Source organism: Panthera tigris, chromosome D1, assembly GCF_018350195.1.
Source record: "Panthera tigris isolate Pti1 chromosome D1, P.tigris_Pti1_mat1.1, whole genome shotgun sequence".
Taxonomy (NCBI): domain Eukaryota; kingdom Metazoa; phylum Chordata; class Mammalia; order Carnivora; family Felidae; genus Panthera; species Panthera tigris.
In genome coordinates, this window is record NC_056669.1 from 7088775 (window position 1) to 7094959 (window position 6185).

Consider the following 6185-nt stretch of genomic DNA (forward strand, 5'->3'; position numbering starts at 1 on the left):
GGAGAGACTGGCAGGATCCCTCAGCGCTGGAAGCCACTGGCTGCCTTGTCTTCTGACTGATCCACATTTGTTAATTATTTTTGTTTCTTTTATCTGCTTATGGTTCAAATCTATTCCAAGAAAATGAACACTGTGCTCGGGCTGCGTGAGCCGGGGCGAACCCGAAGTGGAGTGGACACAGGGATTCTGCACCCTCTTGACTCAGGACCCCTATTCAGAAACGCTAGAACCAGGCACCCTCTCTGTTCATCTCCTGGCGGTAATTGGACTACCCAGCATTCTTGCTATGATTCCCTTTTACCAGGGCACAACCCGTCCCAGTTCTCTTGACCCATTTTAGGAATACTGAGTAGAGGTTGTAGACAGTGTTCTTTGTATTTTAGAAAGATCTTCAGAAACTGGTAGTAAATCAGTGGTAAATGATAAGGCCAAAGTGTAGCATTATTTAGTACTACTTTCATTGATAGGTTTTATTTGTGGAGTTGTCTGCATGCTTTAAATGGAAAGCATTGCTGTGCTTTAGCTATCACTTTGAAAAATTGTGTAGAACACATTTTATTCACATTCTTCCAAAATCAGACTTTAAAAAATTTCTGGAGAAATAATCTGAGGGTTAGCTGATATGAGAGGATATGATTTGTAAAATATGGCCATATATATATATATACATATATATATATATATATATATATTACATAATATATCCTAATATATTACATAATACTTGTGGTAACACCCAGTATTTTTTGAGCACATTATCAAGCCATACAATTGTATCTGAACTCCTGTTTAGCAATACTGAATCTATACCAACCTGTTTTTTTTCTCATTTTAATCTGTATCTTTAAAAGCATCTCTCTTCAGATCAACCAATGCCTTGACTAGATTCTTTTTTTTTTTTTTAGTGTAAAAAATTTTTTTTAATGTTTATTTGTGTGAGAGAGAGAGGCAGACTGTGAGAGGAGGAGGGGCAGAGAGAGAGAGGGAGAGACAGAATCAGAAGCAGGCTCCAGACTCTGTGCTGTCAGCACACAGCCCGATATGGGGCTCAAAACCACGAACTGTGAGATCATGACCTGAGCTGAAGTTGGATGCTTAACCAACTGAGCCACTCAGGCGCCCCTCGATTCTTTATCATAAATCAAATTTCAAATACTTATTCAATGTCTACTATGTTTTAGACATTATACTTTGACTATAAAACTCGTGTGGCTTAGTGGAAAGACCACAGTGTATTGTGGTAGGTGCTAAAATATGGGTGTTGAGAACTGTACAGGGTCTGAGATTCTAGCCTCTTAGAAACTAACAGATTAGCCTGTTACTGTTTCACGGATGCTATCAAAAGACACAAGACTCCTGGGTCAGAGACAAAGGACTTTATTAGTCATTGTCAGAGTTTCACGTTGGTTTGTGTTGGACCCCCATGTTCCCCGATCTGGGCAGAATTGTGTTTCTCCATAATCCATATATTGAAGCACTAAGCTCCATTACCTCAGAATGTGTATTTGGAGGTAGGGCCTTAAAAGAGATGATTAAGTAAAAGTAGGCCATTCGGATGGGCCTCAATCCAATCTAACTGGGGTCCTTAGAAGAAGAGATTTGGGGGCACCTGGGTGGCTCAGTCGGTTAAGCATTTGACTTCTCGGTTTTGGCTCAGGCCATGATCTCACAGTTTGTGGGTTTGAGCCCTGCACTGGGCTCCATGCTGACAGTGCAGACCCTGCTTGGGATTCTCTCTCCCTCTCTCTCTCTGCCCCTCCCCTGCTTGCTCTCTATCCCTCTAAATAAATAAATAAATATTAAGGGAAAAAAAAGATTTCAATTTGTAGCTGATCTCTTAAGCAGAGGCACTGGAAACTTCACCATCATTTGCTTTATAGACTGTAAATGGAGGATAAATACACAAAACTCTCTGGTGCACTATACAGGCTTGCTACAGTTCATAAGTGGCATCTCTGCCCTTGGTTTCTAGGGTATCTTTGTATCCTTGTAATAAATTACTCTTCTGACTTTAGAGAATTGTCTTTTTCAGTGTCATTAATTAATAAAAACCTTACATGGGGTTAGAGGAGCTTAGATCCCATAACATGCGTGAAACATTAATTATTTCAATAATATTTAACACCTACTTCAACACCTTCATTCTCCAGGGTGCTGGGGATTTAAAGTCAGTGTCTGCCTTTTTTTTTTTTTTTTTTAATTTTTTTTAACGTTTATTTATTTTTGAGACAGAGAGAGACAGAGCATGAACGGGGGAGGGGCAGAGAGAGAGGGAGACACAGAATCGGAAGCAGGGTCCAGGCTCTGGGCCATCAGCCCAGAGCCCAATGCGGGGCTCGAACTCACGGACCGCGAGATCGTGACCTGAGCTGAAGTCGGACGCTTAACCGACTGAGCCACCCATGTGCCCCTCAGTGTCTGCCCTTTTATATAGTGCAGTTCCTAGCATGGGTTTTAGATTGTGAGACAAGTGCTTTAAATATTAACTTGCTTTTAGAACCTCATCATATAGGGGTATTTCCACCCCAGGCACCACTCCTCACTGGTCCAGCCTGAGTCAGGCACCCATCTCCGAAACAGTCAACTGTGCTCACACTCTAAGTGTCTTGTAAGAACATCGATTCTTCCACAATAAGCATGTATGTGGGGATGGTGGTGAGACGAGTGTCTGTGTGTGTAAGAGAGAATGAAGTTCCCAGAGGAAAGGAAAAAAAGTGACTGCTGGTGAGACAATCATATCGGTCTCCATTGCATACCTCCAAAACATTTCTAGAACTTCTTCCAAGTTTACTCTAGACTGGAATGACAGGAAAACTTGGAAAGAATGGCCGGGGAAAAAAGCATGAGCTCAGAGGGAAAATTAGTACCAGCATTTATTTTATTAAAACAGAACATTTCCAGGGTTACTGGGTGGCTCAGTCGGTTAAGTATCAGTTCAGGTCTTGATTTCAGAGGGAAAATTAGTACCAGCATTTATTTTATTAAAACAGAATATTTCCGGGGTGACTGGGTGGCTCAGTCGGTGAAGTATCAGTTCAGGTCTTGATTTCAGCTCAGTTCGTGATCTCATGGTTTGGTTAGAGAGATCAGAAATTGAGCCCCTTGTAGGCTCTACCCTTCGCCCCATCAAAATAAATACACTTTAAAAAAACCACAACAACACAATATGTCATGAAAATTTAAGTAGAAATTAAAGGTTTTTTTCTTTACCTTTTAACAGAAAATAACATTAAATATTCTCCTGGAGAGTAAATCTTTAAAACAATTGTCTTTAATTCTTTATCTATATACCGATATATAATTCTAAATGCACAAATATAATCATAGTTGTACATACACGTGTATATTTCTACATATTCTTTTTTGGAGGTGATCTTGGCTACCCTTTCTCTCTCCCTTCCCTTGTTAAATATACCTCCCAAACCCTACCTGGCCACAAAGCAAATAACATATTAGCCTCTTCTGTATCCTCTCATATGTACACATGCATATGCAGGTTGTTTATTAATGCTTTTTAGAAAATGAGATTTTGCTTTTCTCACTCAATAGTACTAATACAAATTCTCCTAAGTCAACTGATACAGTTCTACTTTATTCTTTTTAATGGCTTCATAATATCACATAGGTGGATGTTCCATCATATTTTCAGTCATTTCTTTTTTTCTAATTTTTTCTTAATGTTTATTTACTTTTAACACAGAGGGAGAGAGAGATGGAGACAGAGACAGGGACAGAGACAGAGAGAGACAGGCGTGAGCCAGGGAGGGGCAGAGAGAGAGAGGGAGATACAGAATCTGAAGCAGGCTCCAGACTCCGAGCTGTCACCACAGCCCCCAACACGGGGCTCAAACTAACAGTGAGATCATGACCTGAGCCGAAGTCGGAACCTTAACCAACTGAGCCACCCAGGCGCCTCACCCTTTTTTTAATGTTTGTTTATTTTTGAGAGAGAGGGAGAGTGTATGCGTGGATGGGGGAGGGGCCAAGAGAGAGGAGGACAGAGGATCAGAAGCAGGTCTCTGTGCTGATAGCACAGAGCCCAATGCAGGGTTCCAACCCACGAACCGCGAGATGGTGACCTGAGCCGAGTCAGACACTTAACCGACTGAGCCACCCAGGTGCCCCTCGGTCATTTCTCATTGAGTGTGCCGTTGACAGTTTTGGCACAACGAACATCGTAGCAATAAAAATGCTTACGTGTAAGTCCGTCCATACTAGTGCTGCTGTTTCTATTGCAGTGACTTCCCCGGGGTGAATGCAGTGAGTCTGTGTGTTGGTTCCCTCCTGATGTGGCATCTTCCTGTTCATAACAGAGACAGACAGCTGCTCCCATGGCAGTCCAATGCTATGACATGATTTGAGATATTGGTGCTGGAATTTCCACTGAATATCTGTTTTGTCTTCCCTATCAGTGTGTTTGTGAGCAAACTGCAGATGCTTTACAAGGAGGCCTTTTTTCTCTGAGCCAATCTCAAGAGGATTATGTTGTCTACAACTAAAAATCCTGGCTGAACCAATGTACTGTGGTAAATTTTAATAAGACACCGCGCGTATTTAATAAGACACCGCTCTTGGTAAAGAGCCTTTCAGTTGCTTTTCTAGAAAAGACACAAGATGAGTACAAATCTATTGATTTGTTAATGTTGCGTGTCTTATATTTCAACTGGAAAGAACTGTTCAGTTTTCACCAATGCTACTGGGCAATGGATAACCCAACTCCATGGAGCTCCCTCTTCCTCTCAGACAGAGATGCCAGACTTTCTTCATTCCTCCCCTGGTCTGCAACCAGATAGACTGATCTCCCTGTATTGGTTGATTGCTTTTGCAGACGAATGAAAAAGAAGTCAATGTGTTTTTAAAACTCCATATAAGGCTGATCTCATTCAACAACCAGAGAGATTTGTTTGAATGCATCTGGCACCCCCCATCTATCCCTGCCACCTTTTTAGAATTTTTCCTGAAACTTTCACACTTAAAAAATAATCATTTGAGGCTGGGAATTAAAAAAAACAAAAAACAAAAAACAAGTCAAAAGGTGCATCTGCTTAAATCATTTATTTCAACACAGGCGTTGTTTTAAATCTGCACCTTGTCTTGTTAACACTTTTCATGTCTAGAGAAAACGATTGAGAACTGATACATAAAAGGATTCTTTGACATTTTAACATTTTAATAAAAGTGCTTAAGGCTTGCTTGCTTCAGAAACACAGGTGTGCCAATCACAGAGAGCCCCTAAGTGGTAATACATTCACAAACTTGCTTGGAAAGTAACATATTTACATATTTACCCCGTACATTTAAACGGGATATTCTAAAGCATTATCACTACTGTTAACAGTAAACTTAGCAATAACTCCACTTCAACCTTCTAGCATTCCGCAGAGAATACTGCTCTTATGGAGGTGTGAGTTTCTCAATTTTAGTACAGGCACCCGTTTACCTTCTATGCAAAGTTGCTTTTATTCACTTTCTATCAGTCAAAACCTTGTTAGTAGCAGCTGGGAGTTTGATAAGCATCATTGTATTTACAATGTAAAGGGGTAAATCATTTAGAAGGAGGTCTCTAAAAATGGAAACAACCTCATGAAGCCCTATTTTACATAAACTTTACAGGGTACAGTTGAAGTACATTATCTAAACAAGTTAATAATTTAAAGGTACTTCTTAGAACAGATTCCCTCATGATTTACTCCTCCATTTACGTGAATGTTTATTTTAATAATGATTGTATCCTTGAGAAAACAAGTCAGGGGTATAAAAATGACGATTATAAATTACTATAGCTATACCAAAAATGAATATTAAAAAGCAGCAGTCTGTATGTTAAAATACATAGAAATTGGCTGTACTTCTTTAACGAAGCGTTTTTATAAAAGTATAAAACTCCAGAAGGTGCTATTTGTGTGAATTTTCGGATTTCTTGATTCTTGAGCCAGACCAACAGGCAAATAGGGCAATAGTGGTCATCAATTAATTACCTTCGAATTCAAATAGTAGATTCTAGTGCAGAGAAGTAGGACCTCGGGGTAGCTGTTCATCCTCACCTTAACTGACGGTTGCTATAGCCTACACTCAGTGAAAAATAAGGTAACTTCATTTCACCTTTTGTAACATACATGTAAACTCAGAGTATTTACTGAAATAGAGTTTGCAAGCCGATCATTTTTCAAAAACTGAGAAGCTTA